We start from the raw sequence: 12,727 nt of genomic DNA, 5'->3' as shown, positions 1-12,727 counted from the left end.
GGGCTTTACAAGAAGAATGAGAATGAAACCTCTTGTATTTACCTTTTAACTAAAATGCATCCCTCCTCAATCTTGGTTGCCACATATTGTTAGGCCAACAAACCAGTAGAAAGGTTTGAAATTGTTGAACCAACACCACTAAATATAGGTCCAACAACACTAGAACCATCCTTCATAGGGTCATTAAGGACAAGGCCAACAACAATAGGCATACCCATCGAAGCCACGTCATCATCATTACCTGCTACTATATGCTCAACAACACCATGTTGGACAAAGATGGTGTAGTTGATGTTATGGTAGTGGTTGGGTTTGGGTTAAATAATAAACAATGTTGGAGAAATTTATCTAGCATTTTGGGGAATATAAGGGCTTTAATTGTTATTGATAAAATTGGAGGACTTAATAATGATGCAAATGAATTGGTATAAATTCAGTAGGTTACAATGGGATGGTAAGATGCTAGCAACAATGGGTAGTTTAAAAAAATATAAAGATGACATGTAGGTTATTGAGGTTGATTGGATCCATTTGGCAAATTTCCCCTATTTAAGGGGTGGGAGGAGGATCACATGATTTTTAATTATGGTGGTAAAAGTTTTGATGTCATGATATCTAAACAGTGGGAAAATAAGATCACAAAGAGTCATGTTGCTTATCTCTCCTTTATTAAAATCCATCAGTTCAACCTTAAGTGGTATTATTTCAAGGAAATTTGGTAGAAAAATGATGTCCCTCATGCAAGTAGAACTAGTTGGCTCATCCTTGCATTGGGAAAAACCTATACATACTAATTATTTCTCTATTTGTTTATTGTCTAAGGATTTAATTACCAAAAATTAAACCAAAATCTTCAATGTGGGTTTTAGGCCTACAAATTCTACTATATTACGAAGAGAAGGTTTAAAGTTAGCTAGAGAGATAAAGCAATGGGGGGAACTAGCTAGGGTGAAGCCAGATAAAATCAAACACCGTGATAAATAATCCTAGTTTGTGGATGATCCTGGATGAAGGAGAGATCATTTCAGACATGGAAACCATGACTAGTGTAGACATCATGTTCTCTTAGTAATTTGTTAATAGCTCAAAAGATCAAAAAGTTATAGTGGGGAAATATCACCTTTGAAGTCAATGAAGAGGTAAAAGCCCAAGCCATTGGGATTTCCACAAAAGGGCATAAATGGAAGAAAACAAGTCATGTGAAAATGAAGATAGCCTGAAATGCTTCTTCCCTAAAGAAGAGTAACCTATAAAGTTCTATGGTGGATTCAACAAAGACGAGTTATTGATGCCCTAGGACCGAGTTTTCTCCATTACCATGAAAACTGTACTCTAGAAGGCCATTATGGTATGTATTACTATGATCATTTTTCCTTTTTTAGACACTGTGACCTTATTTTAATTCAAATCTACCTTCTCCATTTACTTGAGTCCCATATGAAAGTTGTAAGGGAATGTACGAGGTTGGGTAAGAAGGTCATTTTGCAACAAGGACTCATGTTTAGGATTTACAACATCCACTTGGTTTCATGCCCGCCTTGACTTATTATGGTTTAATCTACTCTCTTTTCCTAGACACCTCCCATGGGTAGTACTATATATTTCTCTACAAAAAAGGGGCTGAAAAGACCCAAGTCTATACACACTTCCCCCCAAGCTTCCCATATCTCTAGTTCCCCATCAAAAGTGAAAAAAGGGGAAACTTAAGTAGTTGGGTCCCTCTAAAAATAACGCTATCAAAATCTCTAAAATAGAACCTAAAGTTCATGTTGTAGATTTGAAAGTGGAGAAAGAGACACCTAGTAGATACTCTAGGATTGCTTCCAAATCTAGGGTTAAGGAGACGATAGTTACAAAAAATTATGGGAGGTATAAAGAGACCACTAAAACTAAGAACAAAGTTGGCTCGAAGTTGAATACCCAAAATAGTTGTAGCTCCACACATATTTCTATGAGCATGAAGATAGAAGAACTAAATGAGATCCTAGAGAAATGTGAAGTTGTTATCTCCTTTAAAATTACAGAATTGAGAGATCAACTTAGTGTCATCTAAGATTCAAATGAAGATAAACACCTAGTTATGTTGGTCATGAATGGTCTCCCTCAATCTCGGAAGTCTTTTATTCAAGACATTAGTGGAAGAGATGAATCATGTAAGTTTGGTAAAGCTGATTGAATTCAAGAGAAATGCATATTAGACACAAGAACAAATGGTATAAAATATCCCTATGAAGAAGATCATGTCCTTCTTGCTTAAACAATTAAAAACAAAGCAAGAAAAGGAAATTTCAAGAGTAAGAGATTTAATTTCAAATTTAGTCTCTCAACTGTAGAAGGATCTCACTATAATTCAATGCTTCAAATGTGACATGTATGTTCATATTGCATGTGATTGTTTATCAACACCAAAACGGGTCAAGTTGTTGCTCCAAATATTGGTGTTTCTTCACCTCATAAAGAATCTAGTGACAATTAAGAGGGATTTTTTATTCATCTAAGTTTGTTAAAGCAATGTTTGAGTTGATAGTAATACTTGGTTAATTAATAGTTGTGCTTCACACAATATCATAGGATAATAGAGCATCTTTCTAACTTGGTGGATATAAATACTCATTTACAAGTTATTATTGGTGATGATGCTTGTTATTCAATTAATGGAATTGGACCTACTTTTCATCTAGATTCAGTTACCCCTCTACTAAATTTGAGTAATGTCTAGTTTGTTATGCGAACTGAGGGCTCGTTTGGTTGCTGGAATAGGAATAGGAAATGTATTCTCTGTTTGGTACCCCAAATTGGAATAGGGAATAGGCATACATATTCCAATTTTGCCCCTAAAATGAGCATATGTCCATTCCAAAAAATAGTTGTTATTGGAATTGGCCATTCCTATTCCAAATCTGATTTTAGAAAAAAACTTAAATTAAAATTTTAAATTTTTTTTAAAAACATTTTTTTAATATAAATTTTTAAATTTTTTTAAAAACATTTTTTAAATAATTTTTTTTATCATATCTATTTGTGTAAAAATATGAAATAAATTATATTTCTTATTAACTTCAATTAATAAAATAAAATGAAAATAAATAAACCTTTTTACCATTTTTGAAAAAAAAAAACCAAAAAATAATAAATTAAAACAAAAAAAAATTAAGGGAAATATTTTTAAAAATATAAAACTTAACCTTAATCATATTCAATTTTTTTACAACCAAAAAATGGATTAACATATTCCCGATTGAATTCCAAGTGAACCAAATAGGATTGGAATTGCCCTTTTCTATTCCCATTCCCCATTTCCATTCCCATTCCATTTTTCTATTCTAATTTTCAATTCCTATGCCAACAACCAAACATGCCCTTAACTATGTGGTTCCTTTTGGATAAAATCTAGTAACAATATCAAATGGTGTCCTCTTAGTGCTTCTATCCATAGAATTATTGTACGCAAATTCTTCTTGTAACAAAACTAAAACCCAATTAGCACACTTATCTCCAACCAAACATCTTACTAAATTATCCAATTTTTTGTTCATGACTTTAGTTTATCAATATGTTTGAGGGTGAAATATGGAACTAAACTTTAACTTTGTATTCATCTTCTTCCAATGAGTTCTCCGAAAATAACTAGTAAACTTAGTGTCTCTATCTGAAACAATAGTCTTAGAAAATTAAACCATGCAATCTTACTATTTCCTTGAAAAATAACTTAGCTACATTCAATGCATAAGAGGTCTTCTTACAAGGTATAAAATGCATCATCTTTGGAAAAAAAACCAGGGACTACAAAAATAGAATCATTACCTCATTGAGTTCTAGGTAATCCAAGAACAAAATCCATGTTCACATCTTCCCAAGGTCTACCAAGTACATGTAAAGGTGAATACGATCCCACATTTTTGACTAGTTCCTTTTGCTACTTGACAAATTCTGCAACTTCTAAACATTCGGTGTGCATCCCTATAAATCTCTGGCCAAAAGTATCTCTCAAAAATTAGTTTAATAGTCTTATCAATTCCAAAATGTTCAACAAGTCCACCACTATGTTTCTCTTTTATTTTGTTCTCTCTCATAAGTCCTCTAGGTATACATAACTGAATTCCTTTGAAAAACATATCCTCTTGAATGAAATATTTAGTCCACTTATCTCTCACTATCTATTCCTTACAAACTTTCCAAGGCTCTACAAAATCTAGATTAGTCTCATACAAACACTTCAAGTCATCAAAGCCAAGTACTTGAACTCTCATCTCTGTTAGCAAATTTCTTCTTCTAATAAAGGCATCAACAAGTATTTCCAACTATCCACTCAAAAACTCAACCCACTCCAATGAAAAGATTATGCTTCAATGAAAAGATTATTTTTTTCAAAAACTCAACCCTCTCCATATTTCTTTGATTTAGTTTATTCTAACTTCCCAAATACTAAAAATCTTTATGGTCATTGTACAATACAAAATCCTTATGCATCAGATAATGTTTCCATTTCTTCAAAGCTTGAACAATAGCATAGAATTCCTAATCATAAGATGAATATTTCATCTTAACACCATTAAATCTCTCACTAAAGAAAGCTACAAGCCTTTTTTCCTGACTCATAATAGCTCCAATTGCACTTCCACTAGCATGACATTCAACTTGAGAAACTCTATTGAAATCAAGAAAAACAAGTGTAGGAAATTCTACAATCTTTTGTTTCAATGTTTCAAAACTCTTTTGTGCTCCATGTGTCCATTTGAAATCCCTCTTATCTCCTCTCATGGTCTCAATCATAGCATTACAAATAGAACTTAAATTTCTGATAAATTTCCTATAAAAACTTACCAATCCATGAAATCATCTTATCTCTCCAATATTCTCAGGTGAAGGATAATCATGATTTATTCTCACCTTTTTAGGGTTCATCTTCAAACCAATAGTTGAAGTTACAAAGCCAAGGTACATAGTCTCTTCTTTTGTAAATGAAAATTTATTCATGTTAATCAACAACTTTTCCCCTTTCAGTCTCTGCAATACTTGATTGATATGTTCAAGGTGCTCTTTGACACAGTACAAGGTAGGAGAATCCCCAAAGGAGATGTCCTAAGCCCTAAAAAATAACCACACAATGGAAGAATAATAATAACACAAATATTTAGATCCAAATAATGCCAACTCTTATCATATAATCATAAGATTTACATCCAACATGCCCGATTGTAAGGCCTTTCAGGTTATGACCAAATACATAATCAATTACAACAATAATTCTATAAGATCTCACAAGATCCAAACCCTAGCTATTCTAGATCCACAATCTAGTAGAAACCCCAAGAAGAATCTAAACTTGTGCTTGCAAGCCACCAAAAAGCCTTCTTGTTTCCCAAGCCATAGCTAGCAGCTTTGCTCAACTTCTCTCTTCTCAACTACTCCTCTCTAGTTGAATTCCACCATGTTGGATCCCATGCTCAACTCCATGCTCCATGTTGAATGAGTAATAACAAGACAAGACCCTCTACTTATACTAAACCAAGCCACAAGTCAGCCTAGCAACTTACATTAAATAAACCATCAAGCCACAAGTTACATTTAATAATTCTACCTATTAAATGTATTTTTCCATCTTTTACCCATATTTATTTATTTATTTATTTTTCATTTTTCTTCTAATTTTCATCACTTTATTTCTCCTCCACAATTTTTTTTACTATATTTTTTAAAAAATCCTTTATTTAAAAAAATTATGTCCCCCCTTCATTTTATGATGCAAAATGCTCCTGATCAAACTCCCCAGGTAGATAGAAAAGTGTGTCCCACACTTTGACACCAAAAGAAATATCTAAAATCATCTTCATCTTCATCAAAGGCTTCAATCCATCAAGGAAAATAGACCAAATTTTTACATCAACCATCTATGCTTAATCCACTCAAATATTAGAATCAAATGAATCTTAGCAACCCAATTAACATGCTCACTCCCAGGAACAAACTGAACCTGGTTCTTCACCAAGAATTCCTATAACTGATCACAACTAGAAATAATAATATCCTCAAACATTAAATTCATGTCAGAAACACCATGTAACTCTAAAACCAAGTCGACAACATGTAAATCCTCTGCCATGTCAACCATCAGGAAATCGGGAACATGCTTATCTGCAGTATCATGTAGATCCTCAACCACATCAACAACTAGTGAGTCTACACCAACAAAATCCAACTCTAGATCCACAACAACTTGATTATCCATGAATAGGTGCTCTGCAATTTCCATGTCAGACTCAATGAATTGATCATGAAAAACAATCTCCATCCCAACATCAACAAGGTTAGGAATCTCTTCACCAACAACCACAAGTTTTTCTATAGGTTTCGCATCACACTCCTCAAACTGGTCAACAAAACCAACTTCTACCTCAACCTTTCCATGCCCTCTTTTCTTTGAACAAGTCTTCTAATTGGCCATACAACTCGCTTCCAGATCAGTAGATTCCAACTCCATAAATCTCTATGAAATTTATTTATCCCTTCCTAAACTTGATAGGTCAATCTAGCTTCCAACCAAGTAGACATCTATGAAATATTTTTCTCCACCACATCATGGAGATTTTTAATCACCTTAGGGTCCAATCCTCTTGGAGCCATCTTCCAAGATCTTTTCAAACCCTTTGCAACAAATCTCCAACCAGTTCCAATCTTCACTCGACAAGATCAACAAGTCATCTTCACAACCATTTCTCCATATTAGCATCCATTTGCAAGTCCTATCCAATTGTAAGTCAAAACCATGATTCTCCACATCACAACAAAGATATCTAGGACTCCAAAAAAAACAATCTAGCACCATATCAAGATCTTCAGCTCTGATACCACTTGATGCAGTGCAAGGTAGGAGAATCCCTAAAGGATTTATCCTAGCTCCCAGCAAATAACCACACAATGGAAGAATAATAACAAAACAAAGATTTAGATCCAAATAATTCATACTCTTATAATATAATCATAAGATTTACATCCAACAGGCCTAGCTGTAAGGCCTTTCGAGTCACAACCAAATACATAATCAATTATAATAGTAATTCTACAAGATTTCACAAGATCCAAAACCTAGCTAGTTCCGTTCCACAATCTGGTAGAAACCCCAAGAAGAATATAAACTTGTGCTAGCAAACCACCGAGCAAGCTTCTTGTTTCCCAAGCTATAGCTTCTAGCTCTGCTCAACTTGTCTCTTCTCAGGTACTCCTCTCTAGATGACTTCTTCCATGTTGGATCCCATGCTCCATGTTGAATGAATAATGACAAGACAAGACACTTTACTTATACCAAACCAAGCCACAAGTCAACCTAGAAAGTTACATTAAATAAACCATCAAGCCATAAGTTATATTTAATAATGCTATGTATTAAATGTCTTTTTCCATCTTTTACCCATTTTTATTTATTTGTTTATTTATTTTTCTTCTAATTTTAGTCACTTCATCTCTCCTCTATAAATTGTTAAAAATAATTTAATTTAATTTATTTTTACTTTATTTAAAAAAAAATATTATGTCCCCCTTTATTTTATGATGCAAGATGCTCCTGCATCACTGTTTCTTACTTTTACCGAATATCAAAATGTCATCAAGGTATAAAATCACAAATTTACTCAAGAAACTTTTCAAAACTTCATTCATCAGTCTCATGAAAGTACTGGGTGTATTAGTTAAACAAAAGGGCATAACCAACTATTCACACAAACCTTTAGTAGTCTTAAAAGAAGTATTTCATTCATCTCCTTCTCTGATCCTAATATGGTGATATTTACTTTTCAAATCAATCTTTGTAATATATTTGGCTTCACTCAAACTATCTATTATGCCATCCATCCTAGGCAAGGAAAATTTGCATTTCACTGTTATCTTATTTATAGCTCTAGAATTAGTACACATTCTACATTCCCCATTCTTCTTATGTACCAATACTACAAGTACAATACATAGACTCAAGCTTTCTCTGATAAACCCTTTCTCTAATAATTTCCACACTTGTCTATTCAACTCAATATTCTCATCAGGTGTTAACCAATGTGGTGCCTTATTAGGAAAACTAGCTCCAAGTATCAAATCCATACAATGAGTTATACTTCTCATAGGAGGCAAACCATCAAGTACATTATCAGAAATGATGTGATGAAATTATGTCAACAAAGGTTCAATCTCATGTCCATGTTCTAATTCATCTTTGATGGAGACACAACTTAAGACTATAATGAACACACAAGAAAAGGGAAATATTATTATCAATGAGAAATTCCCTATGGGCTTACAATAGTATGATTCTGGAGAAAGAAATCCTACACACAGTACCTTCTTTCTAACTCCATTGAGAACTGCCTTTACAATGTTAGAAATGTTCTTAAATAGACCTCAATTTGTTTAGGGTTAGGAATAGATTCCAGAATATTCTAGTTGGCATCCACTGCCAAAATAGAAGGTTCAAGAAGTCATGTTAGAAGTCAATGTAAAATTAGAAGAATCTAGAAACGATAGTCCAACCTGGAGAAAGAAATTTTCCACACAATACCTTCTCTCGAACTCCATTAAGAACTACCTTTACAATGCTAGAAATGTTCTTAAATAGACCTCAATTCATTTAGGGTTAGGAATAGATTCTAGAATATGCCAGTTGGCATCCACCACCAAAATAGAAGGTTCCAGAAGTCATGTTAGAAGTCAGTGTAAAATTAGAAGAATCTAGAAACGATAGTCCAACTTTTGGGAGGCATAACTTTTGAACTAGGACTCTGATTGACGAATCATTTACATTTTTGGAAAGCTCTCAAAGCGCTTTACAGCCCCATGGACTAGCTTCAGTCATCCCCCATTTTTTGACCCTATATAAGGCCATTTAGTGCCCCAAATCTGACTTTGAAGCGCTCTTAGGAGGTCTCCGAGAAACTTAAAACTACAACAACTTTCTAACTGTAAGGTCTTTTGACCAAATTCTTTTCCTGGAGTGCTTTAAATTACAAGTATAATCATCCCTCCAAATTACACCCTCTAATTCATCATAATTTTGGCTCTATTACAAAATAACCCATTTTTTCATTTACATGTATCCGAAGGTGCTTAAAATCTCTAACCCAGAAAACTAATAGTGAAATTGTGAGAATTGGAACCTTTATTTGATCCAAATGGGTATCCAGAAATAAAAATAAATTAAAAAGAAACTATCTCTAAGCATATTTTTGGGTGATATAGGATTGCCCTTACACCACTAGATGCTCCTGCATCAAACACCCAGGGTAGATTGAAAAGTGACCTTGTCACTTTATGGTAGAGGAAAACCCAAATGGGCAACCTCCGCTATTGATATCCAAGTTGAGTCCTCTATTGGTCATCCTTTCCACTTTAGCAGGTACTCTTCATACTACCTATTTCTGGTACTCCTACCCACACGGCTATCCAGAATCTCTTCTATCTTCTCCTTTTTAGAAGTAGGAATTGGACATTGCTCCAACATCAGCCCTTCATCTGCACCATCATCATGATATTATGTTAAGTCTACAATGCTGAAGATAGGAGAAATGTGAATCCCATCTGGCAACTCCACCTCATATACATTTCCCGAGTCATGCTTCTTCAAAATTTTACAGGGGCCAAATTTCTTCATCTTCATCTTGTTGTAAGTACCCACTGGAAATCGTTCCTTTCATAGGTGTACCATAACCAGATTCCCTACTTGGAACTCTTGATGTCTTCTCCTTTGATCTGCCCTAGCTTTATACTATTGATTCATCTTGGTGATGTGTGCATGGACCTCCTCATGTAGGCTCTTGATATGTTCAACAAATTCTTTTGCCTCGGCACTTGTCCTCTCCCCTTGCTCCATCTTCCTCAATTTCAGTGCAGTCCTTGGACTGCTTCCATACATAATTTGGAATGGTGATCTACCAGTTTCCTATTTACATAATTATTGTAAGCAAATTCTGCTTGTGGTAGAATCAAATCCCATCCCTTGGGCTTATCTCCCACTAAACACCTAAAAAAATTGCCCAGACTTCTATTTACCACTTCAGTCTGTCCGTTAGATTGTGGATGATGTATAGAACCGAACCTCAAATTTGTCCTCAACTTCTTCCATAAAGTCCTCCAGAAATACCCCACAAATTTAGTATCTCTATCTGAAACAATACTCTTTGGGAGACCATGTAGTCTTACCACCTCTCTGAAAAACCAATCTACAATATGTACAACATCATGAGTCTTGTGGCATGGGATGAGATGTGCCATCTTAGAGAACCTATCAATCACCACAATTACTAAGTCATTACCCCTTTGTGTCCTCGGCAATCCAAGAACAAAATCCATACTTATGTCCCCTCATGGCTTCGATGGAACAAGCAATGGTTGATAGAGTCTAGTATTGTGACTAAATCCTTTGGCTGCTTGACATACTTGACAAGTCTGCACAAATTTCTTTACATCCTATGACATTTGAGGCCAAAAATAATGTTCTCTAAGAATGGCAATGGTCATGTCCCGACCAAAATGTCTCGCCATTCCCCCACTGTGTTTCTCTTTGATCAAGTTTTCCCTCATGGAACTCCTTGGAATGGATAATTGACTTCCCTTGAACAACATACCATCTTGAATCAAATAATCTGGCCACCTGGTTTTGTTTACAAAAATAGGTTCTTTACAAGCCTTCCACGCTTTAGCAAAATCAGGGTCCTCAGGATACAGATTCTTGAGTTCATCAAACCCAACCACTTCAACTTGCATTACTATAAGCAACAACTATCTCCTACTCAATGCATCGACAACCCTATTAGACCTTCCACTTCTATGTTTCAACACAAATGTATAGCTCTGCATGAACTCTACCCACTTCATATGTCTTTGGTTCAATTTACCTTGGCTATTTAGGTACTGCAATGCTTGGTGATCAGTATACAAGACAAATTATTTTGGAAATAAATAATTCCTCCATTTCTTTAGGCCTGAACGATTGCATAGAACTCCTAAACATAAATAGAATACTTCTTCTTTGTATCATTCAATTTTTCACTAAAATATGCAATAGGCTTACCTTCTTGGCTCAATACAACTCCAATAACATTGCCACTAACATCACAATCTACCTAGAACACTTTACTAAAATCAGGAAGTGCCAACACAAGTTGTTCTATCACCTTCTTCTTCAACAATTCAAAACTCCTTGTAGTTGTTGTAGTCCACTCGAACTCTTTCCTATCCCCCCTTATTGTTTCAGTCAGGGGTGCACATATGCCACTAAAATTCTTAATGAACTTCCTTTAAAAACTAACTAGACCATGAAATGATCTCACCTCAGTAGTAGACCTTGGAGTAGGCCATTCCAAGATGGCCTTTACCTTCTTTGGATCCATTTTGAGACCTTTAGATGATACAACAAACCCCAAGTAGACTAACTCTTTTTTTACAAAGCTACATTTCTTCAAATTAATCAACATTTTCTCTTCCCTCAACCTTTCAAGGACACTACGAATGTGCAATAGATGTTCATCCAAAGTCTTACTAAAAAATAAAATATCATCCAAATAGACAATAACAAATTTTCCCAAGAATTTCTTTAGTACCTTATTCATAAGCCGCATGAAGGTGCTTGGCGCATTGGTCAATCCAAAGGGCATGACTAACCACTCATATAGACCCTCCTTGGTCTTGAATGTAGTCTTCCACTCATCTCTCTCTCGTATCTGTATCTGGTGATAGCCACTCTTGAGATCTATCTTTGTGAAGTACTAAGCTCCACTCAAGTAGTCCATAAGATCATCCATTCTTGGCAAAGGGAACAAATACTTGATGGTTATTATGTTTATAGCTCGAGATTTTGTGCACATTCTCCACTCTCCATCCTTCTTTGGTGCCAGTACTACAGGTACTATGCATGGACTTAGGCTCTCTCCAATCAAAACCTTCCTCAATAGCTCCTAAACCTATCTATTTAGCTCCTCAGTTTCTGTAGGAGTCATCCTATGAGCATCCTTGTTAGGCAAACTAGCTCTAGGGATTAAATGTATCTGATGACTGATCTGCCTTACTGGTGGTAACCCTTCTGGAACATTATTAGAGATGACATCTGCATACTCACTTAATAGGCCTACAACTTCAAGTGGAATTTCACTACTACCTTCCTTATCTCTTCTAGGAATCAAAACATAAAAATATGCTGATGTTTCATACCATCCAAAAATTTTCTTCCATCAACAAGACATATCCTAGCACTACTGCATACCTTTTCACCTTCCTTTATCAAGGGCTTTAGTTTGTTCCAAACTCCATCTTTTGTAAGAGAGTATGTATTTGCATGACCATCATGTACAACATGTCTATCAAATTGCCATGGTCTTCCCAACAATAAATGGTAGACATCCATTGGAATAATGTCATAGAGAACTTCATCATGGTAACTCCCAATCTTGAACTTCACCAAAAATTGTTCACTGACTAGGACCTTATGATCATCCTTCACCCAAGAAATTTGATAGGGTTGGGGATGTTTCTCCCTTTTGAGATTTAGCTTAGAGACCATCTCCTCAGACACCAAGTTGTTAGTGCTACCACCATCAACAATCACATCACAAGACTTATCCTCACACTTGCACCTGGTATGAAACAAATTCCTCCTTTCTCCAAGTTCTATCTCACCACTTAGTAAGACCCTTTCATTTACGAGAACCTCTCCTCTTTCTGCATCCTCAAAATGTGATGACTGTGCATC

Source organism: Cupressus sempervirens, chromosome 7 (genome assembly GCF_028749045.1).
Source record: "Cupressus sempervirens isolate cs-2001-9-10 chromosome 7, ASM2874904v1, whole genome shotgun sequence".
Lineage (NCBI taxonomy): Eukaryota > Viridiplantae > Streptophyta > Pinopsida > Cupressales > Cupressaceae > Cupressus > Cupressus sempervirens.
This window is presented reverse-complemented; position numbering follows the sequence as displayed.